This window comes from Lepisosteus oculatus, chromosome 14 (genome assembly GCF_040954835.1).
Source record: "Lepisosteus oculatus isolate fLepOcu1 chromosome 14, fLepOcu1.hap2, whole genome shotgun sequence".
NCBI classification, from domain to species: Eukaryota; Metazoa; Chordata; class Actinopteri; order Semionotiformes; family Lepisosteidae; genus Lepisosteus; species Lepisosteus oculatus.
This window is the reverse complement of record NC_090709.1, coordinates 30,995,560-31,022,631: the sequence shown is the minus strand read 5'-3', so window position 1 is coordinate 31,022,631 and position 27,072 is coordinate 30,995,560. Positions and strand designations below refer to the sequence as shown.

The following is a 27,072-nucleotide window of genomic DNA, read 5'->3' as shown; positions in this document are numbered from 1 at the left end:
ACATCTGGACTGCATTCCTAAGTGTCAGGAGTAAGTGACTCATATCTCACCTTGATCAACCAATCAGGGACTGGTAGGGCCGAGTAACCCATGTGGGACTCTGATGCCCATGGAACTTTCAGCCAATCAATGAGCTGAAGTTCCTCCAGGTAAAAACAGGCAACACAGAAAGCCTGTGAGATTCAGATTCAGTAAGATTCAGTAAGATTCTGGAGAGGATTCTGTGGACTGTTCTAAAGGGAATTCAAAAGAGAATTCCAGGGCAGGACGGCCCAGGAGCAGAAGGCTCCCAAGGGCAGGACATTCTCGCAGCGCACCTCCTGACCATCCTGAGACTCAGCCCGGACAACCACGGAACGGCCGGTGTGTCCGAGTGCCAGAACTTTTCTTTGTTCTAAGAGTCTAGAGTGGAGGTTGCCAGAGAGTAACCAGCAGCAGGCCTCGTGAACAGGTCGGAACTGTGGACAGCTGAATCACTATTCAGAACTAGCTCTTCATCAGGAACAAACCGGTCCTCTTCCTGACTTGCTGGGACCCACAGTCATCTTTTCTCCTGTGCACAAACTTTGCTAGTTAAAGCCAACAGTGAGCATCAGCAGCGCACCGTCGCAAGCCGCACAGCACAGCCTGGCACGCAGCCAGAGAGCGCGGATTGGACAGCAACAGCCTGCAACTATTTCTTTGTGCCCGCAGGAGATCTGAATCCCCAAAGATTGGATGAGTATTCAACTTCACTGCATTACAGCTCGAGAATTCAATTGTTATCCCAACCAGTTGATATCAATTTAATTCCTAAGAGTTATGTACTTGTTTTGAGTATCTAATGTAGAAGTTATAACCAAGTTCATTTATGAAACGATCTTAATGAATGATATACTGAACGTATGTCCTCTTGATATGTGTAACTCTTTGTAACTGATTGAATATATACCTTTTGTATTCTGATAACCCTCTCGATAAGATCTGTTAGGTTTACATGCATATTCTATGTATTAATAAATGTATCCTCGTGTATTAGTACCTGTGTGTGTGCGTTGTTTGAGTTATGTCGCATGGTTGGATTCTAAAGCCATCAAAAGAATCAACTTTGTGATTTACTGCTACAATTAATAATTGTCTCAGTAAATGCCCAAACCCTACAGAACTGGTGCCTTCAGAGAGCCACTATGATTACATATTTGGCGTCCCTGAGCCGGTTTTCCTACAGAGTGTAGGTGTACCGTATATCTGTCAGTGTGTGTGAATGTGTGTGTAGGTGGGCTTGGGTTCCACTGATGTGTCTGACAGAAGTGACCAATCAACAGGTGTTGAGTTCCAGAGCCGCTTGCACATAAAAACACTTTCTAGAGTCCAGGCCAACTTCCAGAGAGCTGTGAGTTCTCTGTTTTTATCAGTATTAGTAATAATGACAGAAGTCATTCCCACGCAAATGATTATTAACCAAGACAGACATCAGAAAATATCGCCTTTGCAATGATGTCACTCCTCTTCTTCATGAATTTTCTTTAATGACAGGACATTTCTCTATCTGAGTGCCTGCTGCAAATAGTGTGACTAGCCATTTCTCTCCAATATTTTCTAGTTCAGTTATTTATCGCATATGAAATATTATTCTCATTAAGAATATTTTACCTGCAAAGTCACAGTGAAACTACTACGGCGAATGAACGTTTTATGGGTGGAAAACGTTCAAAAGACTTAATGTTCCAGGGAAGGTTTGAACACACAACCTCATTATAACTCCACTGTGCACAGCTACATGCATACCACACACTGACCAACTGTGCCACTGGACCTCTGTAAGGCAGGCTCCTACACCGATTGTAAAACTGGCACAAACGTAGGGCAAAACACTGGGTTTTGGCTGTGGATACATCTCCACATGGGTGAAAGGGACAGTAAAATAGTAAGGTAAATAAAAGATACTGAAATATACAGTATGTGCTCACTGTAATGTAGGAAGAGGTGGTCAACAAGCAAAACAGCTTTGTGGATAATGTGAAGTGACATTGTTTTGTGTCAATTAGCCCACAAATTGTGCTTCATGTGCCTTAAGCTGTGCAATTTGTATGGATGTTGAATGAGATTGGTTTCTTCACAAGCCCAGTCAATTGCCAGAGGAGAGCTTGCCGACACACACCTTCATGAAGACTCTCTTTAAGATGATTACACCTTTCATTGTCAAGTCGCCTCCTTTGCATACAATAGTTGCACCAACACTAAGAGAAAGGATGAGAAATGGCATTTATCAAATGATTGCAGTGTTTGTTTGACTGAGGATCCTTGTGTGCTGAACTGGCCTCTGGAGAAGTGTAGTGCAGTAAAGGAGAAGATTTGTGTCACTCATGGCTGTAACGGAACAGAACAATACAATTACAATACTTTTATGAGAGTAAATAATACTGGTGCATCACAGTTCTTATAATGGTGAAAACAGGAGCAACTTCTCTACAGTTTTGACTGAAGTATTTAAACGGCAAGAAATAATATCACTATGCAATTAATTAATGCAATTGAGCTCCTCTAAATGTTCTAGTCTGATGAAACAATGTATAGAATTAGGTGACAATATCAGAATTCATTCAAATACACAAGATTAATTTTCAGCAGCAAAAATACGCTCGAAAATATTTTACAAGAAAGAAACCTTACATTCACCTAAATCAACATTCACCCTCTACATTAGTAGAGAACAGTAGGACAGTTAGTTAGTGTCACTGGACACTCTGTCACAGAGGCTGATCTCTTCAGACTTCAATGAGTCTTCCAACTTGTCATAGCTGTTGAAGAAGCACCTGTTGAATCTCAACCGAGATTTCCTGAGAAATCATTCAGCGACCGATTCCTCCCTCTGGACTCTGCACTGAGCTGAAAGCTGCGCGAATTCCTCACTGTATGTCCTGTACTGTTACATGCGCTCTTGTGTAGATTATCTACTTGGAGAAATGTGACAAGAACACATCGAACTTTTTCCATATGTGAAGGAAAATGCTAAAGAGCCTGAAAACTTTGAACATTTAAGTTTGCGTGCTTTATATACTGTATATTCTTTACTATACTTTACTTTACATACTTGGGGTGGAGCAGTGGCTCTGTGGCTAAGGATCTGCACCTGTGGTTGGAAGGTTGCTCGTTCAAATCCCTTTGCCAGCAGAGGAATCCTACTCCACTGGGCTCCTGAGCAAGGCCCTAAACCCCAACTGCTCCAGGGCACAATACAATTGCAGATCCTGTACTCTGACCCCAGGCTCTCTCCTTATCTGTGTGTCTCATGGAGAGCAAGCTGGGGTATGCAAGAAGATCATTCCTAATGCAATAAATTGTAAAGGGTTAATAAAGTGATGTTATTATTATTATTCCTTACAGCAGAGCAAACAAATTGTTACAAAAAACACCAGCTAATGTCCACCAGCGGAATTAACAATAATATACTGTAAAGTGCTGTTACTTGGGAGTGTTAATCTACAGATAAATTAAACAAATGGCATTTATAGCTCTAAAGAGGTTGACATAGACGTCTGTAACAGATCTTTTCAGTTCATTGCTGTTCCTCTGACTTGGTGAGCCTTTGGAATTTTAAAAGTGTTTTGCTTGCCTCTCATGTGGTCTGTGTACCAGTCCATTAAGAGCCGCACCATCACTGTGTCATGTGTGGTCCTACAGAACTACACAGCTATCTACTGGAGTCGTCTTCTGTCCATTGCAGTTGAAAACAGATTTAATACGGAGCTGCGCAGAAATTTCTGCGGCAAATATCGCTGAAGAACTAGCCCTTTCACAACAATGAAGAGAAAAAGAAATACCACAGGGTCGCCCATAAAAGGGAAAAATAGAAATCAATTGTTCAAACAATTACAAAACTTGTCCTCTTACAGTGGTCTCATGTTATTTTTCTTGCCATAAGAACAGTGGGATTGTTCAACTGTATTGTTCCCCAAATGGTTGAATAATAATAATAATGATAATAATAGTGGTGGTAGCTGATCGTTCTTGTCCGTGGCCGAGTGACCTGTGTGAATACAGTATGTTGATTTATTCTCCACAAGGCATCGCTTTAGCAATTCAAAGAGCGTGGGTTTTAACCCATTCAGTGCTTATTTCAACTAATGCTATGTTCCTTTTTCTAGGTCTTCAAATAGTTTACAATGTAGAGGTATCTTTAGTAATAAGAAAAAAGCTGCAGCACGGAGATCCATCTCACAAAAGCAGATTTCTTAAAGTGCACTTATGAGCTGTAGAACCTGAAGGAGTTCTCTCTCCTGGATATTAAACATGCAGATAATGAAATCAGTGATTTATGATTTCTGCAACCTTCCAATAAATACATCTAAGACATGTAACAAGCCCATTGTGCAGCTCTAGTGGTACAGTTGGTCAGTGCATCGTACTTATATAGCAGTACATACTGAAGTCATGCTGAGGTTGTGAGTTCAAGCCTGTGGCAGTTTTGCCTGTGATTTCAGCTGTGATTTCAGCTGCAGAAACTTTCTGTTGGATTTAGGTTGGTTCCACGACTTTTTCCACTCGATGGAGCTTTATTAATGCAGGCACACCTGCTTCCTCAGCATTTTATTTTATCGCTGCTCACAAACCAACATACTGCAGACACCTCTGATACTGTCACTGCTTGTGGGCCACGTGTTCCTGCTGTCAGCCTGCTATACCATGCTCATGCGTGTCTAGAAACATTACTGCTCTAGTACAAGAGTGAAAGACTAAACGAAATTGCACCCACTTTGAGAAAATCACGTTTGACAAACCATAGGATGACAAGAATGGGATTCTTTGGTTGTTTGAGTACATAAATCAAAGACACTGCGTTCAGCATATTCACATCAGGCACTCGGACAGAGATAAACCCAGAGAAAATCTTCTCACATTTTAATCTGTAACTGCAGGATTCAACAAATTAATTTGTTAATTATCTCAACTTCACTTACAATTTTTAAACAATTTACAAAGCCCACAGTGGATGACATTTGGTTCTGGCACACATCAGTTGCTTGGATTATCATTGTAATATTTAATTTGCTTTCCCGTCACACCACTTTTATTAATAATGAAGTTTATCAATACACGTTTGTTTAAAACATGCCATTTATTATTAATACAGTTTAATTCTGTCTTTATTAGGAGCTGTATCACAGCTAATGCATTTAAAGCCTTAAGTATGTGATAGTGAGAGTTCAGTTATCCCAGGGAGTAAAGAGAACTGAAATTTAGTAAATACATATTTTAATAGAGTGTAAATCTTCAAAGTGTTCTGTCACTTCAAAAGCAAATTACAGGAGCAGGGATTGAACCCACATAGACATTTGCTTATTGAGCTTAAGTCCAACACCTTAACCACTCAGCCATCCCTAAAAACAATTCCAGCGCTCTGTTACACAGTTCATTGAATATATTTGTTCATTGAATATATTAATTTAATATATTTGTTATATTTTTGAATGTAATGGGACTGTACACTGGTGGTTCCCAGGGGAAAACAGGGTTATTGAGCCATTGGGTATTCTGAGAATAAATTGGGTGGGTGAATGTAACCGTGTGGTAAAGTAAAACAGTCTTCTTAGATGAAGCGCTACAGATGCAGCCCCTGAAAGTGTATAAGACTTACATTTATAGTACTGCTGACACAAATGGAGCCTCTACATCAGACCGAAATAGCGATGTGTTCGCTTAGTTGTGCGTAGGATCTCCTCATGAATCTGTCTCATTCATCAGTGGAAATAGAAGCCGTCACTGTAAACTCGGACGTGATGTTCCGCAGATGTACAGTGTGCCTTTCCTCTTGTTGTATTTAAGAGTACTCACTGTGTGAGCTCCTCACTGCGTTTCCTTTTCTTTTCCTGTGATTATCTACGTGGAGTGTTGTGACAAAATAGTCTTGAACATTTTCGGTTTGTGAAAGGAAACACTAAAGAAAATACAAGTGATTAACTTTTAAAATATCGACAGTACAGCTAGAAGAGTGGAAGATAAAATACGATTTATAATTAAATTCACAATACACTTAAGGAAAACACAAACACCCGAACAGGGACTTGAACCCTGGACCCTCAGATTAAAAGTCTGATGCTCTACCGACTGAGCTATCCGGGCTCTGGACAGTGAATGAGACTGTCGTGATCCTCACAAGTCACATGTCTCTTCTTGTGCCGAAGCGCAGTCATACAGTACCTGACCCGTCTGGAATGTCTACTGACAGACTTTATCCAGAAGCGACGGCACCACTCCCAGTAGAATGAGTGAGAAATACAGCATGACATGGGGAGGTAAGGGGCTCCCACAATTCATCTTTCCTCACATTACTGATTTTTTCAATAGCATTTTGACCTTTTTTCACTGTCAGATTTTTTCGCATTTAATAAGATCTTAAAATCAACAACATTAAGAACGAAAACAAATGGAACATTTTTTGGAACAACAATTAAAAAAAACGTTTCAATGCCTTGGTTCTATAAGTGTGCACACCCTTTATAAAGGGAGTTGTAACTATGCTGAAATTTAAAGAGCATTTCTGTAGAGAAAAAATCTGCCTTGATGTTAAGCTCAGGGAGCCTGCCTTTTAGAAATTATATCTCTAAACACCTTGCGCAGCCTCCCGAGAGACTAACAAATATTGTTTTGAGAAATTGGCTAACACACCGGAAGGCACTAACGTTTCTCTTCGTTAAAGTATGTCAGTAACTGTTTAACCCAAAATGTTTGTAATTGAGAATTTGTTAAAATTCAATAAATAGTCTATCAGCAGCAAGAAATTATTATGAAAGTAAGGTTTTTTTATATCATAAACTGTAAGACACGAAGAGAGTTTACAGGTCGTATCCTTCGCTTTGTCTTTTAAATTAAGCATTCGGGATTCAAACCTGTGTTCGGACTGTTGTGTTTCTTGAATTTCTTGCAATCATCAAATGTCGTTGTTTGGTCCATCAGTTCTTTTCTCGGTTGTACAATGGAATTCGCGCAGTTTTCAGCTCAGTGTGGAGTCCAGAGGGAGGACTCGCTCACTGAATGATCTCTCAAGAAATCCCGGGTGAGATTCAAAAGGTGTCTTCTTCAACAGCCACGACACGTCTGAAGACTAATAAAATTAGTTCAAATCATTTGGTAGTTAACAGAACTAAATGCTTTAGAGGTACATTTAAAACAGCAGAGCAACACCATAGCACTTCGAGTGTGCCTGAGTTTAATTGTGTGAACTTGGCTCTCTATGAACATGAGCAAAGAAATATAAAGCACCTGGAGATGCCGGGACCTCATACATGCGAAGCATGTGCTCTGCCACTGAGATATATCCCCAACAGACTTATTAACGGAACTGAGATGTGCTGATGCTCTCTGAACACAATCCACCACTAACGAAGGATGCCTGCAGTTTCCCACTTTTGTGTTTCCTCTACTACAGAGTAAATTCATAAGAATGAAGAAATAAGGAAGGAAAAATAACCACATCGAAGCTTCCAGAGATTGGTTAAAATTAATCCGTTATTTTTATATCCAGTCACACGGGCGACGATGATTGATTTATCGACGGGGAGTGCTTTTTTACCTCCTCACTCGACTACCTTGATTAAACTACGCATAGAACAACAGCAGTAGTGATGATTTTCATGGACCGACTTGTTTTGTACAACTCGAGTGATAAAGTCCTGTCTGCAAATATTGTAGAAGAACGAAAAAGGGCGAAACAACGCTCCAACCACAGGAATGGTAACAGGAAGGATCATGTTATTTAATATGTCCTTTGGAGATGCCTTGTCAACGCACACAGGCATTAGAGCTGGACAAATAATTGATAGTGGTGTTCGTAAACAATCATGAAACATGTTATTTCTAAACCAGGAAGAAAGGAGCAGACTAAAACTTTAAGAGACAGAAACAACACCTTATCACAGCTAACATTAATTACAATGACATCACAATAAAAGAGCGGAGCCTTGAGTGAATCAAATTAGTTTTCATTGGACGTCTGTCTCTTCATAACTTTGTAGGTGAGAGGGAGGATTGCGGAAATGTGCCGGTGTTTCTCAGAAGTGCGTTGGTGGTATAGGTGCCTTCTAAATAATCGAGTCGGGTTTGAATCCCGGTAAGTGCATCCCCAAATCTTTTCAAGAAAATCTGTGATCCGGTAACATATCTTTTGAAACTAGCATTCAAGGTAGGATACGTGTTCTTAAATGCCAAAAAACTCTATAAGGAAAAAGCAGATCTCTGTACACAAGACGGCAGTGCGATCTTAGAATTCCTGTGTTGTTGACGGATTCAGACTCCTTCTCAGAGGTTTTTGCTCGCCAAATAACTTTGCAGCTGAGGAAGAGCACCCTGAAAAATACTAAACACAACCAGCGAGCGTGTTGGTTGCTCTTGCTCTTAATGCAAGAGCTGTTTTTTTAATAATTATTAACCAAAAACAGCAGCACAGGTAGGTCGCATTTGTGATTATGTCACTTCTCTGCTTCAGCAAGGTCAATAAAAGACTCTGAAAGTAGTAAAGCAAAACTGAACTCAAAATCATATTAGAAATTCTGAGCGATATATCCATACAGGTAATCCAATAAGAATGTTGAAATATTTGAATATCATCTCTCTATATATTTCGCTGCTTTTTACCAGGAGTAAAACTATTGGATTGAAGGAATGCTAACCGCTGGGTTAAAATGTATAGTTGTTATTTGGAGAAATCTGTAAACTCGTGATCTTATATGTTTTAAAAGACAGCACAGGAAAAAACGACAGTGCTGATTATTTTCCAGAGACGGAGCACTGATGACCTATCCGAGCTGATTGATAAAGCCCACCCAGTGGATACTCTAGCAGAACGTCAAAGAACATTCACCCCTGTATCCAAAGAAACCACAGGAACAACATCAGGAAGCACAATCAATTCCCCTTTTAATTTTTTCCTGTAAGGTATGCTATGTGAATTCATGAAGTTAATCCTCTGATCTCTTTTGAGCACGAACAAAGTATTTCTGATGGAGCGCTATGTTCAAAGATAAGCTATTACCCCTGCCAACGATTCGGTGTGAAGAATTAAGAGTTTCACAGACAAAAGCAGCTCACCACCACAGCCAATATTAAATATACTTGCCGGTACACTATCATGTGTACTGCCTCAAAAGTGATCTCGGCAGACGTTGTTCCCTACATAAAGCTGAACGTGGCAAAGAGAATTTCTGTTGAGAAAACAAAATATTTTTTCTGCCTTGATGTTAAGCCTCTCTTTTAGAAAGTCTATCTCTAAACACCTCCTGCAGCCTAACAAAAAGCGCTTTTACTGATCGTATTGCAGGTCTTAAAACACTAACATTTGGCAGCGGTGGGATTCAAACCCACGCCCCCAGAGAGACTGGAGCCTAAATCCAGCGCCTTAGACCGCTCGGCCACGCTACCTTCCTCCATATCTATCTTCCTCACATTGCTAGCTTGGAAAATGCCGGGGGCTTCAGCTCTTGTCGTTGGATCTAATGATATCATGACATGTGGAAGTGACTGCACCTTCATCTTCCGAGATGCTTTTAATAGCACAAATGCTACTTTCACTGGCACAAACAGCAATAACGAAAGAGGTGGGTTTCATCCTTTGTGCTGTTTGTAGGGGCGCAACTCTATGTCGATCTACTGACTTGAAGAGCAAAAATCAAAATCCTCTGCTATTACTGTTGCTTTTTTCATAGTTTCTTTAAATCCTTCATTTGAACATAGATTTTGAAGGATATTGATGATAATACCACATAAATTGTGGTTTTCTTGTGATCGCCAATTTTTTTTTCAAATACCAGCCTTTTTTACAGTTCCTTGCGTGTTTCACAAGGTATAATAGCCCCCCTCGCATCCCCAGCTAACATATTTTAAAATTACAATAGATTATACAGCATGCATGTTGACATTTATATTAAAATTAAAGTAAATATACCAGAATACATACAGTGCTAACCCAATAATTCTTGTCAGGTTCTCCAACAAATCTGCATTGTTATTTTAACATGTTTCAGCTGAGGGTGCAACAAGAGTATAAATGAATTTTCCCACCAGCCGTTCAAAGACCAAATTCCATGAGTGAACATTATTTTCTCAGAAGTTGCCGGCATTGGACTTTGCCGGTGGTAATGAATTATGTCCACAACTGTTGTAGTAGTTCCTTCTTGAAATTCGACACGTGCAAAGCACTCGTAATATCATAGGTGTTAAAGTTCGCTGAGTCTATTCGAGTCATGGTGTGTATCCCTGCCTATCATTGGGAGACGGGTAGCTTTTTTACACTCAGATTCCAATCTTTAATGCTTTGTGTGAGAGCTTACATAACTTTCATTTTCTCACATTTTCTGACGACTGTTCCAAAGGGGCACCCTGTCAATTCCGAATACTTTTCAAAAATCTGCCTGCATGTTTGATTATTGTCATTTCATTTAGAAAAAGTTCAATATTGATCATAACTAAAGAAAATAATGATCACGAACAAAAAAGCGTCGTGTCGTCGGCGTACTGGGAGATCTTCAGGCTTCCCCCCGCGCCTCCCGGTATCTCCAGGGTCCCGTCTCACCATCTCTGCTAAGGGTTCTTGAAGAGCAGGGAGATGATACCCTCCCTCATGGTGTCTCCGAGTTTCCCCCGGCGGAAGATCTCCTGCGCCACTTCCACCTGATCTGCCGCCAGGGTGTCCCAGAAGCAGGTGTAGAATTCCTTGGGGAGTCCGTCCGGCCCTGGCACCTTGCCATTCTCCATGGACAAGAGCGCCGCCTTCAGCTCCTCGGCCGTGATCGGACCCTCCAAGTCCTCCCTCACCTCCTCCGGTACTCGTGCCGTCAGCCCCTCCAGAAAAGCATCGCCTGCCTCCACCTCCGTCTGCTTTTCTGAAAAGAGCTCCGTGTAGAAAGCGGTGGCCGCTTCTACCTTGTCGCTCTCGTCCAGCACTTCCTCTCCATCTCCCCGTCTCAGGCCATGGATCACCCTCTTTTTCTGGGCTCCTCGGACCTGATTGAGTTTGCGGAGCCTCTCCTTCAGGTCCCGTGCCCGGGCTGAATTGAAGGCTCCTCCCCCGTTAGCCGAGCTGTACTCCTCCTCTAGTTGTCTCTGGAGTCGTGCAGCTTCCTTCCTCTCCCTGGCCGCCTTCCGTCTGCAGTACGTCTGCGCCAGGGTTCGGGTCCTGTCTTTCACCGACTCCCACCATTCCACCATGGAGCTGTAGCCATCTCTGAGATCGACCCAGCTCGCGTAGTCTTTACGGAACAGTGCCTTGAAGTCGTCTTCCTCCAGTATCTCCCGGTTCAGCTTTCAGTATCCACGACCGAATGGCGGCAGGTTGGTGTTAGCCACCACCATCAAGCGCTCGTGGTTGGAATACCACTCCGGGGACACCGTCGCCGACTCCAGGGAGCAGGTTGTGTGCAGAAAGATGTAGTCCAGGCGGCTGCACACTCCCCGGGAGTTTTTCCATGTCGTTCCGGCGTCGTTAGGGCGGCACCGTCTGAAACCGTCTACCAGGGAGAACTGTTTGAGTAGCGACTCCAGCTCTGCCGAGCTAGCATCGCTCCCCTTCTCCCGGTCGACGTTGAAGTCCCCGCCGAGCACCACCTGTCTGTTAGTGGTGCAGCAGCTGGCCAGGTCAGCAAACACTTCCTTCCGGATAGAGGGTTCCGTCGGAGCATAGACGTTAATCGCTCTCAACTTCTGCCCCCTCCAGTCGATGTCTGCGACCAGGATCCGGCCCTGCACCACCGAGAAGGAGGAAACCAGCGCCATCTCTGGGTTTCCGAGGAGGACTCCCACTCTGGAAGAGTGGACCCCTCCTACGCTCCAGCATGATTCTCCCTTCGTCCATTCCCTGGTGAATGTCAGCTTGTCGCTTTCATCCTTCAGGTGGACCTCCTGTAAGAAACAAACTGAGAAAGGCTTTGAGGCCAGATCATGAAAGACTCCCCGTCTTTTCACCGGGTCTCTCAGCTCTCTCACGTTAGTTGTTAGGAAGGTTAGTTTCACAGTCATGATTAAACAAGTGAAAGTTGAACCTCCTCTCTTTGTGCTTACAGTGGAAAACTTGGGAGTCTACATCTGGGCACTGTTTAGCCTAGATGTAACTCCTCTCATTCGGGTCCTGGGGGGAATATGCTGGGCTCCCTCCAGGTCTCGCTGGGGACTGAAAGGTAAACATGCTGGACAGGTCCAGCCCTACCATCAGTCCCGGCTCCAGGGCGGCTTCAAAATAATCCTCGTCTTCCTTGAGGATACTCTCCACCACCGCTTCGGGAAGGCTTTTTTCTTCCCTTTCTCCAGGAGTTTCGGGGACCTCCAGTTGCTCCTGGGCCTTGGGGGAGGGGGGCTCCACTTCCTGGGCTGCTTCCTCCTGTCGTCTTTGGGCCTCGGTGGGGAGGGTTTCCATTTCCTGGGCTGCCTCCTCCGGTTGTTCCTGGGCCTCGGGGGAAGAAAGTTCAGTTTCCTCTAGGACTAGGAAACGGTTCTCCCTTACCACTCTTTTCTTTTGTCCTTCCGAAGGTGGATCCGCCCTGCTCCCGCTTTCTTGCTGGGAGTTATTAGGGCCCTTTCTCCGGTCAGCCATTTTGTCCATCGTCCTGGCAGCCATCTTGTGGCAGTGGTGCGGCTGGGGTTGTGGCCTCTGCAGTTTCGGTTCTCTGCGGGGGCGGTGGGGGTTCTTTGTTCTCACCTCTCTCCCTTTGTCTTGAGACAAGCCGGCCGGCTTCCACCACCTGCGCAAACGAAGGTTTGTTTACCTTGCATTGGTGAAGGGGGTGTCCCTCGGCGCCGCATCCGTCGCACTTTTTGGCTGCCCGGCAGGTTTTTGCCAGGTGCCCCTCTTTGTTACAGTTGTGACATCTGACGATGTCACACGTGTTCTTCTTGTGGCATCCTGGGGTAGTAAAGGTACCCCCTGTCGGCTCCGATGTTGAAGCGGGCCGAGGGGTGCTGGAAACTGTCGACGCCCTCTGGGTCCTCTTTCAGGAGGACTCGGTACTGGCGTTTGCCGTAGCAGACGCCGCAACTGTCCCTGATCTCCGTCGGTTTGCCCACCACAGTTACATACCTCCCTAGGTATGCTGTTACCAGTTCCATTGGTTCGTAGGGGTTGTATGTGAGGACTATGATGGTCCTCTGGTTTGTCTTCCTCATAGGCTCCGGCCTGAAATCAGAGAAACCGGGGTGCTTACCATTTTCTCTGATCATTTTCGTTGCCTTTTCATATGAGGCGTCTGTGGCCATGTAGGCCTCCATGTATCTCTCTGCCTTGTTGTCTTGCAGGCAGTAGAGATCTCCGGCCACCAACTGCAGGATCCCTCTCAGGAAGGTCATGAAAAAGGATTTCGCAGTTGGCATCGTCTCTGTTTTCTTGGTCCAGTGGAACCGGATCAGTGTCTTCTTGTCTGCCGTCTGTCCTGTGGAGAGGAGGCACAGGAGGAGAGAGAGAGAGGGAGCGGATAGTGCTTCCGAGTCTCGAGGAAGAAAGTAAGCACTGCGGGCAGGCCACGAGTACCTACTCCCAGCCAAGAGGCCAAGGAGGCGGAACAAGAGAAAGGGGGAGGGGAGAGGAGAGAGCAGACAGAGAGAACGTTGCTGCCGGATCCCACCCAGCTCAGCTGCTGCTTGGCCTTAACCCCCTAGGCTCAACCTAGGGCGATACCAGCTCAAGCACTCTTCGATCGCCTTCTAGAACTTTGGAAAGACAAGAACTGCGGGCATGCCACTTGAACTTGATCTTAGCCAAAAGGCCGATAAAATTGGATTCCAGCTCACTGGCCCTGCAAAACTTAGTTCAAGACTTTAAACTCTCAGACACATATAGATGTATATGTCCCACAACAGCAGGATATACATGGTCAGGGAGGAATAGCAGCTCCAGAATTGACTATTGCTTTGTCTCAGAGAGCGTGAAAGTTGTTGGGGTCACTCTTCAGCCTGTCTTCTTCTCAGATCATCAGGCTTTAGGGTGTAGAGTGGAACTCCAGGGCGGGACTGTCTTTGGCCCAGGCCTCTGGAAACTCAACACAAAGCTGCTAAAGAACGAGGGGGTAGTATCCCGCTACAAGGAGAAACTATCACAGTGGCTGTCCTTGCAGTGTCTGTATGGGTCAGTAGGAGAGTGGTGGGAGGAGGTGAAGGTGAGGACAAGGGCCTTTTTCATGGCTGAGGGAAGGAAGGCTTCCAGACGGAGAGGAGTGTTAGCCGGGAAACAGAGGCAGCTGCAGCGTCTCTACACGATGCTGCACAGTGGCTTCAATGTGCTCGAGGATATCACCCTTTTAAAAACGGACATCTGGAGCATAGCGGAAGAAAGTAGTCGAGGAGTGCTGTTAAGAAGCTGAGTGCAGTTCTTGGAAGAAAATGAGAAGTGTACTCGCTTCTTTTTCAGGAAAGTGGTAGGCTCCAAGTCTGTCCTGGAAAGTGTAGTTGATGAGGAGGGACGAGAGAGAACAGAGCCGAGTGCTATCCTCTCCTGCACCGAGGCCTTCTACTCAAGACTGTACAGAGGTAAAGGATAAAGAAATTCATTTTTTTACCTCAAAGCTAGAAAACGTTTTGAGTGAAGAAGATAGGGAAGTACTTGAGAGGGATTTGACAGTAGAAGAGCTGAGACAGGCTATGGAGAGCTAACAGAAGGGGAAAACTCCGGGTGCTGACGGGCTCCCTAAATAATTTTACTGCACCTTTTGGGATCTGCTTCAGGATCCGCTACTGCTCCTTTTCGAGGAAAGCTATAAGACAGAATTGCTGCCTGACTCCTTAAGAAAAGGCACTATCTCTCTCTTGTTTAAGAAAGGAGCAAAGAATGACATAAAGAACTGGAGACCCCTCAGCCTGTTAGGCGTGGACACTAAGATCCTGTCCAAAGCCCTTTTCCTGTGCCTACAAAATGTAGTGACCTCACTGTTAGGGAAAGAACAGACTTGTGGGATAGCAGGATGCCTGATGAGCGACAACCTGGCCTTGTTGAGGGATGTCTGTCTGTACTCAGAGGACCGCTCCCTCCCTCTGTGCATTTTAGGTGTAGACCTAGAAAAGGCCTTTGACCGCCTAAACCGGCAGTACTTAACATCGGTACTTGAGCACATGAAGTTTGGCCCCATCATGAGAAAGTGGATTAACCTGCTGTACCAGTGCCTGGAAGTGGGGGAGGAGAGGTAAAGTCATCTCTATGCATGGATGACGTCACCCTGCTCCTCTCTGACAATGCCTCAATTAGCAGAGCTCTGCAGTGCTGTGATCGTTTCTCTTTGGCATCCTCTGCAAACATTAACAAATCTAAGAGTGAGATTTTTTATCAGAACTGGAGGGAGCCAAAAGAAGGAAATGACCTCAGGCTGCAAGAGAAGAGAATTAAGGTCCTGGGGGTGTATTTTGGAGAAGAGATGGGAACAGTAAATTGGCAGAACAAATTGCCAATCTTAAACAAAAAACTGATGCAATGGAAGGACCGAGACCTCACCATGACAGGGAAGGTGCTGGTTATCAAAGCTGAGCTCTTGCCTGTCTTGAATTTTCTGGCTTCTACCTTCCCAATCCCACACTGTGTTGCAGCGGTGCTGAGGAGATTGATGTTTCAATTTCTATGGGGTGGGAAGCAGGAAAGACTCAGAAGGGAAATAATGTACAGGCCGCTACCCTCAGGGGGGACGTCTGTCCCAGATATTGCTACGAAGCTGCTGTGCATTTTCCTGGCCTCTGTGCTGAGAGGCTTTGCAACAGCACCTGCAGCGCGTACGTGGACTTATTTTTCCAGGCTCTGGGTAGGTAGGGAGATGTTCAGAGTGTGGGGTGTCAGACCCAAGCTGGACGTCCCACTCTCTGACACATGCCCTGCAATTTATGGGACAGTTAAAAGTTTTCTAACATCTCACCCAATTGACCATGTTCCCCTCCGAGATGTCAGCGTCCAAAAACTGGAAGATTTCGTTGCACCCCAGAACAATAGGCAGACCCCTGTGGGCATTTTAACATCAGCCCAAACAAGGAAGGTGTGGAAAGTTTCTGTGCAACATTCACAGAGATTTAGCCTGGAGTGTCATCCACCAGTGCTTACCGGTACGAACTTTCTTGTACCGTAGGGGCCTCACCCCCAGCCCTCGCTGCGTTAGGGTGGGCTGCGGCGAGGAGGAGACTGTGACCCATCTTCTGTGGTCCTGCTTTTTTGCTAAGGCCTTCTGGGCACAGTTTGAAGATTGGTTGCAAGCTCTCTCGCCCCAATTTACCCTGACCGCTGCTTTCGTCATATACGGCATCTCTCCTGTCAAACTTCCTCCTGACGTGTTTGACAGGATCTGGGCCATGGTGAACAGTGGGAAAGATGCCCTGTGGAGAGTGAGGAACATGGGGCTGTTCAAAGGCATCGAGGTCCCAGTCAAGGCAGCAGGTAGCCTGGCCCTGTTCATCACCCGAGAGAAATATTACCTCAGAGATCTGTGGAGAGAAGGGAGGGAGGAAGCACAAAATCTGTGGGAAATAGAGAGCATAGGTCAATATCTCAAGAAACTGTGAAAAACATTATCATGTTTAAGTAAAGAATGTGATTTGCACCAGAAAAAAATAAATTGTTGCTATGTAACTGGTACCGTGTCAAAATGTAATGAGATGTGATCATATATACTGTTTTAAGTATGTATATTAATGTAAAGCTTTCTGATTTGTGATGTCCTGTATTTTTTTGTGAAAAGAAAATAAAGTTCTTCAAAATCGAATCGATTCACCCAGGGCGAGGCTCGGCCATTGCACTCCGGCTGTGCTGAACCCTGCGAATTCCCCAAATGTGGGAATCTCGACTGCATAATTTCTAGTAGTGGGGGACTGCGTTCGCGCTCTCCCCTGATGTGCTTGGTCCAATATCAGATACGGAAGAGTTGCCACCAACACCACGACACCACGAGCTGCGATAGGATCCCAGTTCGAAAGGAGTCGATGCCACTGCTGGTTCCCCGTTTCTTTTAGTTAGAGATCCGGAGAAGCATTTCAAGCTGGTTACACTACTCCTTCCGGACATTCATTCCCTTTTCAAAGTCAGTCGTTTTGCTGTAGTCTGCATTATTTAGGCTGATTATCGAGTTTAGCCTTTATCTTGGTCCTTCCATTGCATCAGTTTTTTGTTTAAGATTGGCAATTTGTTCTGCCAATTTACTGTTCCCATCTCTTCTCCAAAATACACCCCCAGGACCTTAATTCTCTTCTCTTGCAGCCTGAGGTCATGTCCTTCTTTTGGCTCCCTCCAGTTCTGATAAAAAATCTCACTCTTAGATTTGTTAATGTTTGCAGAGGATGCCAAAGAGAAACGATCACAGCACTGCAGAGCTCTGCTAATTGAGGCATTGTCAGAGAGGAGCAGGGTGACGTCATCCATGCATAGAGATGACTTTACCTCTCCTCCCCCACTTCCAGGCACTGGTACAGCAGGTTAATCCACTTTCTCATGATGGGGCCAAACTTCATGTGCTCAAGAACCGATGTTAAGTACTGCCGGTTTAGGCGGTCAAAGGCCTTTTCTAGGACTACACCTAAAATGCACAGAGGGAGGGAGCGATCCTCTGAGTACAGACAGACATCCCTCAACAAGGCCAGGTTATCGCTCATCAGGCGTCCTGCTATCCCACAAGTCTGTTCTTTCCTTACCAGTGAGGCCACTACATTTTGTAGGCACAGGAAAAGGGCTTTGGACAGGATCTTAGTGTCCACGCCTAACAGGCTGAGGGGTCTCCAGTTCTTTATGTCATTCTTTGTTCTTTTCTTAAACAAGAGAGAGATAGTGCCTTCTCTTAAGGAGTCAGGCAGCAATTCTGTCTTATAGCTTTCCTCGAATAGGAGCAGTAGCGGATCCTGAAGCAGATCCCAAAAGGTGCAGTAAAATTCTTTAGGGAGCCCGTCAGCACCCGGAGTTTTCCCCTTCTGTAAGCTCTCCATAGCCTGTCTCAGCTCTTCTACTGTCAAATCCCTCTCAAGTACTTCCCTATCTTCTTCACTCAAAACGTTTTCTAGCTTTGAGGTAAAAAAAGAATTTCTTCATCCTTTACCTCTGTAGAGCTGTACAGTCTTGAGTAGAAGGCCTCGGTGCAGGAGAGGATAGCACTCGGCTCTGTTCTCTCTCGTCCCTCCTCATCAATTACACTTTCCATGACAGACTTGGAGCCTACCACTTTCCTAAAAAGAAGCGAGTACACTTCTCATTATCTTCCAAGACATGCACTCTGCTTCTTAACAGCACTCCTCGACTACTTTCTTCGGCTATGCTCCGGATGTCCTTTTTTAAAAGGGTGATATCCTCGAGCACACTCGAGCTGCACTGTGCAGCATCGTGTAGAGACGCTGCAGCTGCCTCTGTTTCCTAGCTAGCACTCCTCTCCGTCTGGCAGCAGCCTTCCTTCCTTCAGCCATGAAAAAGGCCTTTGTCCTCACCTTCACCTTCTCCCACCACTCTCCTACTGAGCCGTACAGACACTGCAAGGACAGCCACTGTGATAGTTTCTCCTTGTAGCGGCATACTACCCCCTCGTTCTCTAGCAGCTTTGTGTTGAGTTTCCAGAGGCCTGGGCCAAAGACAGTTCCGCCCTGGAGTTCCACTGTACACCCTAAAGCCTGATGATCTGAGAAGAAGACAGGCTGAAGAGTGACCCCAACAACTTTCACTCTCTCTGAGACAAAGTAATAGTCAATTCTGGAGCTGCTATTCCTCCCTGACCATGTATATCCTGCTGTTGTGGGATATATACATCTATATGTGTCTGAGAGTTTAAAGTCTTGAACTAAGTTTTGCAGGGCCAGTGAGCTGGAATCCAATTTTATCAACCTTTTGGCTAAGATCAAGTTCAAGTGGCATGCCCGCAGTTCCTGTCTTTCCAAAGTTCTAGAAGGCGATCGAAGAGTGCTTGAGCTGGTATCGCCCTAGGTTGAGCCTAGGGGGTTAAGGCCAAGCAGCAACTGAGCTGGATGGGATCAGGCAGCAACGTTCTCTCTCTCTGCTCTCTCCTCTCCCCTCCCCCTTTCTCTTGCTCCTCCTCCTTGGCCTCTTGGCTGGGAGTAGGTTCTCGTGGCCTGCCCGCGGTGCTTGCTTTCTTCCTCGAGACTCGGAAGCGCTATCCACTCCCTCTCTCTCTCTCCTCCTGCGCCTGCACCTAGCTGGGCTTTGCCCACAAGGACAAAGGCCAGGGCTCCCTCGCTGCTCCTTTAGCAGCTAAACCCTCCTCTCCACAGGACCTTGCTCTCTCTCTTTCTCTCCTTTTCTCTTTTTTCTCCTTTCCAGATGGCAGACAAGAAGACACTGATCCGGTTCCACTGGACCAAGAAAACAGAGACGATGCCAACTGCGATATCCTTTTTCATTACCTTCCTGAGAGGGATCCTGCAGTTGGTGGCCGGAGATCTCTACTGCCTGCAAGACAACAAGGCAGAGAGATACATGGAGGCCTACATGGCCACGGACGCCTGATATGAAAAGGCAATGAAAATGATCAGAGAAAAAGGTAAGCACCCCGGTTTCTCTGATTTCAGGCCGGAGCCTATGAGGAAGACAAACCAGAGGACCATCACAGTCCTCACATACAACCCCTACGTACCAATGGAACTGGTAACAGCGTACCTAGGGAAGTGCAGACAGTCCGGCCACAAGGAGAACATGTGTGACATCATCAGATGTCACAACTGTAACAAAGAGGGGCACCTGGCAAAAACCTGCCGGGCAGCCAAAAAGTGCGACGGATGCGGCGCCGAGGGACACCTCCTTCACCAATGCAAGGTAAGCAAACCTTCGTTTGCGCAGGTTGTGGAAGCCGGCTGGCAGAAACCGGTCTCAAGACAAAGGGAGAGAGGTGAGAACAAAGAACCCGCACCTCCCCCGCAGAGAACCGAAACTGCCGAGGCCACACCCCCAACCGCACCAGTGCCACAAGATGGCCACCAGGACGACGGAAAAAATGGCTGACCGGAAGAAGGGCCCTAATATCTCCCAGCAAGAAGGGAAAGAGAAAGTGGGAGAAGAGATGCAGGGCGGATCCACCTTCGGAAGGACAAAAGAAAAGAGTGGTAAGGGAGGCCGAGGAACGACCGGACGAGGCAGCCCAGGAAATGGAAACCCTCCCCCCCGAGGCCCAAAGACGACAGGAAGTGACAGCCCAGGAAACAGAACCCCCCTCCCCCGAGTCCCACGGACAACAGGAGGAGGCAGCCCAGGAAGAGGTAACCCCCTCCCCCGAGGCCCAGGGACAACAGGAAGAGGCAGCCCAGAAAGTAGGAACCCCCTCCCCCGAGGCGCAGGAACAACAGGAAGAGGCAGCCCAGGAAGTGGAGCCCCCCTCCCCCAAGGCCCAGGAGCAACTGGAGGTCCCCGAAACTCCTGGAGAAAGGGAAGAAATAAGCCTTCCCGAAGCGGTGGCGGAGAGTATCCTCGAGGAAGATGAGGATTACTTTGAAGCCGCTCTGGAGCCGGGACTGATGGTAGGGCTGGACCTGTCCAGCATGTTTACCTTTCAGTCCCCAGCGAGACCTGGAGGGAGCCCAGCATATTCCCCCCAGGACCCGAATGAGAGGAGTTACATCTAGGCTAAACAGTGCCCAGATGTAGACTCCCAAGTTTTCCACTGTAAGCACAAAGAGAGGAGGTTCAACTTTCACTTGTTTAACCATGACTGTGAAACTTACCTTTCTAACAACTAACGTGAGAGGGCTGAGAGACCCGGTGAAAAGACGGGGAGTCTTTCATGATCTGGCCTCAAAGTCTTTCTCAGTTTGTTTCTTACAGGAGGTCCACCTGAAGGATGAAAGCGACAAGCTGACATTCACCAGGGAATGGACGAAGGGAGAATCATGCTGGAGCCTAGGAGGGGTCCACTCTTCCGGAGTGGGAATCCTCCTCGGAAACCCAGAGATGACTCTGGTTTCCTCCTTCTCGGTGGTGCAGGGCCGGATCCTGGTCGCAGACATCGACTGGAGGGGGCAGAAGTTGAGAGCGATTAACGTCTATGCTCCGACGGAACCCTCTATCCGGAAGGAAGTGTTTGCTGACCTGGCCAGCTGCTGCACCACCAACAGACAGGTGGTGCTTGGCGGGGACTTCAACGTCGACCGGGAGAAGGGGAGCGACACTAACTCGGCAGAGCTGGAGTCGCTACTCAAGCAGTTCTCCAAGGTAGATGGTTTCAGACGGTGCCGACCTAACGACGCCGGAACGACATGGAAAAACTCCCGGGGAGTGTGTAGCCGCCTGGACTACATCTTTCTGCACACGACCTGCTCCCTGGAGTCGGCGACGGTGTCCCCGGAGTGGTATTCCAACCACGAGCGCTTGACGGTGGTGGCTAACACCAACCTGCCGGCATTCGGTCGTGGGTACTGGAAGCTGAACCGGGAGATATTGGAGGAAGACGACTTCAAGGCACTGTTCCGTAAAGACTACGCGAGCTGGGTCGATCTGAGAGACGGCTACAGCTCCGTGGTGGAATGGTGGGAGTCGGTGAAAGACAGGACCCGAACGCTGGCGCAGACGTACTGCAGACGGAAGGCGGCCAGGGAGAGGAAGGAAGCTGCACGACTCCAGAGACAACTCCAGAGGAGCTGAAGGCGGCGCTCTTGTCCATAGAGATTGGCAAGGTGCCAGGGCCGGACGGACTCCCCAAGGAATTCTACACCTGCTTCTGGGACACCCTGGCGGCAGATCTGGTGGAAGTGGCGCAGGAGATCTTCCGCCGGGGGAAACTCGGAGACACCATGAGGGAGGGCATCATCTCCCTGCTCTTCAAGAGCCCTTAGCAGAGACGGTGAGACGGGACCCTGTCATCGACGGCCTGGAGATACCGGGAGGCGCGGGGGAAACCCTGAAGATCTCCCAGTACGCCGACGACACGACGCTGTTCCTGAGGTCGGACAGGGGGTTGAGGAGGGCCCTGCAGGTCATGGAGCAATACTCCAGAGCCTCCGGGTCGAAACTTTGTCAGGCTGTGGCTCTCCGTCCCGATGATGCACTTGGTCCAGTGGTCAAACACTGGGCTCAAGACAGAGAGGCGACCGGAGTTCTACATCCGTGCTGTCAAGTAGAGCAGGAGGTACGAGGCCACGAGACAGCCAGAGCTCTGCACCAGAAATGTCCTCTACAGACACTCGATCTCCAGGAATCCGCATTGCCCCCGGGACACGTATTTCGTCGAGGAGACTCAGGAGCACGTGTTCTGGAGCTGCCTCTTCACCACGGCGGTGTGGGGCAGAATGGACAACATTATGCAACTCCTGGGAACGGATGCGGTGCTCAGTTACCAGTACATTCTGCTGGGGGCTGGCACCTACCGGACTGGACAAGGGGACACAGGGCCTGCGGGGGCTGCTGCTGTCCCTCACAAAACAAGGACTGTGGAAGGCAAGGAACACTCTCATCTGGCACAACATAAAGTGGGGGGCAAGGGAGCTGGAGGAGAGGATCCTGGCGGACTTCAGGAGGAGGATGAAGCGCGACGTCACCAAATGGGGTTTCCCCATGGCGAGGGAGTGCTGGAAAGGACTTTGGGCCCTATACAGGGATTAAAGGACAATAGCAAGTGATAGGTTTGAAAGGACTCTCTTAATTGCGCAAATCCGCCCCCACTCGCAAAGATTGATAACGGACAATCAATCTCCGTTCCGCCGTTGTTTTTTAATACATGGAGTGTTAATATGTGTGAGATGTTTTTTTTGCAGAATAAAGTATATTTTGTAGAACAAAAAAAATCTTATGACAAGGTTTACAAGTTATCTGTTGAACTACATTCTCATAGGTGTGGTCACATTCCAGATCATTTGTTTACGTTTTTGTTTCTGGAGCAACTGTTAGATGAAATGTGCTAATATGTAACCTAACTCCAGTGTGAATAACTAGAAGAGGGGAGCAGCTCCATTCCAGACCAAGGGAGCTTTGAGATTGGCTGGGCCAGATCTCTCATTTGCATATCTGATTTGGAAATACAACACTAAACCCCTTCTTGCATGGATTTAACTTGCACCCAAGAGTCCCCTACTGTGTATTGCTACTTATTTTTTTATGATAAGTGGTGATTACCAGTTGACAGGTTTTATTTGTTGAATTATAAATGGTTTTGTATTATCATCCTGAATGGCCTGTACTCAAGGTTTGGTAGGGTATGTGTTTTCATTTCATTTACCAAATTGAATTTTTGCTCTTATTTGTCTAGAAGGCTTTCTGAAGTCAGGAAGCCCATTTATTTGGTGAAAAAAGATTCTGTATTAATATTAATATTTCTCATACAACATAAATAGGGTCTTTTATGAATAAAAAGATCTTGCACTTGGAAATCTTGATAAAGCTGTGTGCTTCCATAAACTCGAGCAGTTTTGATTCTTAATATTTGACCTTAGGTGTGGGAACGGGTCTTTTTTGCCATTTGATTTCAAATTGATCAGCACAGTATAGAAAATAGACCCATAAAGCAACCTCAGCAGTGACAAATGTCACTGGGTCACTTGGGTTTATACGTCGGGGTCCGGTAGTGAAGCTCCGCTCCTGTTTAGCCTCCGAAGTCGTACAGGGTGCGGCCCTGGCGCTTCAGCGCGTACACCACGTCCATGGCAGTGACGGTCTTCCTCTTGGCATGCTCGGTGTAGGTGACGTTCTCCAGGAACACCTTCAGCACCCCGCAGGTCTCCTCGTAGTTCAACCCTGGTTCCCTGGATGTTGTCGCAGAGAACCTTACGGTGACGCTTAGCGCCTCCTTTTCCTTTCCGCCTTTGCCTCTTCCAGACATCTTCTAGTTATCAGCTGTGAACACGACACACACTGCTCATCTTTGATGTATAATAGACATCTTTCTTTGATGTCTATTATACATCAAAGAAAGATTTTTATAGGTGTAGAAACTAGTAAATAAAGCCAATGATTTGTTTTAGAAATGTATTCTTAAAATATACAATTATTCACACCTGAACAATATGTAGTTCAAATTATACATTATATACAATATTGTAATCAACAAATGGCTAATCATCATAAAAACACAACTAGTAAACTTCAGTTACAAATTCTAGTAGCATGGCAATATATATAGTAATGACAAACACAAACTAATTACATGAACAAGCTAATATTTAACTCAAAACCACATTTCGATTCAAATATAAATTTTTAAAATTTACAACTTCTTTATTTCCACAAAAATATTATTAATGTAGCACAAACACTACTTTCTAATAAAGACAGAAAGAAACTGTTTGTTTTGTGTCTCACGGTGATCCTCCTCTCGATACTAATGAAATGTTTAATATGATCCCTCGAGAAAAAAAAGGAATCAATTTCCGCCTGGAATGATTGATGCCCCATCAAACATTTTGTAATATCCCTGGAAGTTTATACAGTAGAATCCTGGTTTGTGGCTTAAATTCAAGGTAAATGAGACTAAGGAAACGAGTTGGAAACTTGATTTCGAAATGGGATTTAAATCACCCATTTCACATTTTACTTCATTGGGCAGTATGTGCCAGAGAGCAATGCCACAGCATCCCTTTGATAGCTCAGTTGGTAGAGCGGAGTAGTGGAGTCAGCAGGGAATCCTTAGGTCACTGGTTTGATTCCAGCTCGAAGAAAGGTGCTTTTCGTGTACTTTAATCAAAGAGTTAAAAAAGCAAATCTGTTTTATTCAGACATTGATCAAAAGCTCAATAATCGACGAAGCAAACGCTCCTGTTCCGAATTCAGCCCACGTCTGATTGTCTTGTTTTGGCCAAGATCTGATCTTTGAATTAAGGGACTACACTGTCTGCTTTGTAATTCAAAAATACATACAAATGTCAAGTTTTTTGTAGATATAAAGGTGTTCTCTGTTTTCAAAGGATAGTTACTTAATTGGCATAATGATTTGGTATTGATTTCGTATCGTTGTATTATAAAGTTTGTGCTTTCTGTGTTTTTATCGTATTGTGAACTTATTTTTTAAACAAATGCTTACAAAGGCAAACACGGCACACATCTGTTTATACCAGCGGTGAATTGTACATTTTTATTAAGTACAAGCTACTGTGCACTTCTGGGAGTATAACAGGTTCGATATAAAGTGGCAAAAATATAAAAGGGGAAAATACCCCAGACTGCATGTAAAGCCCTCGTTGTGACTGTTTTAGATAAAATGGCGTACTATGCACAAAATGTTGCAGAAACACAATCTGATATTTTGATACAGGTAGGCCAGTGCTTCCAAAGCATGCAGGTGTAGAACAGGACTTAATGCATTTTTATACAAAAATTTATATTCTATATTCTGGTCGCTTGCAGATTAGAATGGCATATGTTTAGCAATAATATTATTTATGGTACCTGAAAGTTTCAGGTTGTTGCACAAAGCTAAGGTATGCGTATACGTGATCTGACAACTGGAATCAATTTCCTGTCGTTAAACTCTGTTTATTTTTAAGTTGAGGCCCAGGATCCAAATCTTCAGTTCTGATTTTTTAAAGTGATATCTTTCCTTCCTGTCGTGGAAGTCACACGATGTGAGCAATTGTTTTTTTTACGTTGCGATCCAAAGAGCCTCAGACGCACAGTCTAACAGTAACCAAACCAGAATGGATTCTGCTGGGAGCCGGGCTGAGCTCATTCTCACTCCCTGTGCTGAAAACAGAATTATTTCTTCCCCGAACATCGTCTACAGATCACTTGTGCGCTTTTAACCTTCTCGCAGCTACGGGCAAGACTGACGCTCATGATATGAAGGCACCCGCTGGAACACATTCTTTAACTCTCACAATCGCGACAGACTTCGCTTTTTAAAAAAAAGTAGATATAGCACTGAAAAAAGCATTAGCTTTATCAGTTTTTACATTAATCTATTTTGAATCAAAGTTTGATTTTTTTTATTGCATTTTACATTATAATTATAATAATCATTATTGCTTACACTTATATAGCGCTGTTCTGGATACTCCACTCAATGCCCTTTACAGGTAATGGGGACTCCCCTCCACCACCACCATTCTCCTGAATGATCACAGAGAGTCAGGACCTCGGTTTTACGTCTCAGCCGAAGGACGGCACCTGTTTACAGTTTAGTGTCCTCGTCATTGTACTGGGGTATTAGGACCCGCATGGACCGCAGGGTGTGCGCCCAGCGACAAAAACCAGATGTGTGTCGGGCTCGGCTGCGAGCAGGACAATGACGTCACGGGGACAAAGTAGAGGAAATCAAAACGGTTCTATAAAAGACCTGTGTCAGCTGTTGGTTTTCACTCTGGACTCTAAATCCTCCGATCTGATTTTAAATCTCTCTAATACCTGAGCTGCAGCTTCTTCCGAGTATTTATTCGTATACTTATTATGTGTAAGTGTATAGATGAAACCTTTCATATATTGTTCAGTTTAAATCAAAATGCTTTACTAATACAAGAGGGAAGTATAGTATGAAGGATGTGACAAATGTATGATTTCTTGGAACAAAACGGTTTTTATTTGCGTTCAAAATGAAGCGGACTTTTTGCGCGACACACAAACCCTTTGTCTTTTTTAGAGAGTGATTTTTAAACAGACAAAAATGTAGAAAACGTGTTTTTTTAGCCCTGCAATAGCAGGGTCAGTGACGTAATGAATAACGCGTCAGGCCTCGTGTCAGAAAATTATAGGTTCGACTGCCGTCTGGCTTGTTGAGTTTATACCACTTACATTCTTTTATATAAATGAACTGCACCTGAAAGCTATAGAAAACACTTTGGGTAAGTTGTCTGCAGCCTCATGCGAATTTCGACAACTTACCCAAAACACAGCTCCAGCTCTGAACTCAATTGCAATGAAAAACCATGCGTAACAAAACTGGAGAACAGCTGAACTTGTGCTCAGTTCGGTGATGAGGGTTCAGAACTGTCCTTGTTGTAATTAGCACGAACTGCACAGGCTCTGAATCAGACCATGTCAATTAGTCTGATCAGTGTAGGCACGTTAATGTAGAATTATTAATAGGTTTATTAGTTAGTTAGTTCAGGTTTACCCACCTGAACTAATGTAGAATTATTACTTGGTCTGTCTCTTGTTTGTATATAAATGAATGTCTCTGACAACTTAATGTTAGTTTTACGATGTAGGTCAGGCGTTGACATATGCACGAGTATACGAAATGTCTCACT

The 27,072-nt window shown here is 45.4% G+C and overlaps 1 protein-coding gene, 3 non-coding genes and 2 pseudogenes across 4 annotated transcripts in view; 3 read left to right on the top strand and 3 right to left on the bottom strand.

The window, feature by feature from the left end:
- The window catches only part of LOC138242338 (zinc finger protein 850-like), a 1,462,105-nt pseudogene that overhangs the window by 1,009,566 nt on the left and 425,467 nt on the right, over nt 1–27,072 (top strand).
- Nucleotides 1–27,072, bottom strand: part of LOC107075906 (antigen WC1.1-like) — a 123,952-nt gene that overhangs the window by 55,721 nt on the left and 41,159 nt on the right. The gene's annotated exons all lie outside the window — the stretch shown is intronic.
- trnak-uuu (transfer RNA lysine (anticodon UUU)) lies at nt 6,030–6,102 on the bottom strand. Its single transcript has one exon. It is a non-coding gene; the product is annotated as a tRNA-Lys (tRNA).
- Nucleotides 9,315–9,396, bottom strand: trnal-uag (transfer RNA leucine (anticodon UAG)). Its single transcript has one exon. It is a non-coding gene; the product is annotated as a tRNA-Leu (tRNA).
- Nucleotides 16,647–16,815, top strand: LOC138243662 (U1 spliceosomal RNA). Its single transcript, XR_011192310.1, has one exon. It is a non-coding gene; the product is annotated as a U1 spliceosomal RNA (small nuclear RNA).
- On the top strand, nt 23,121–23,171 carry LOC138243907 (U7 small nuclear RNA; annotated as a pseudogene).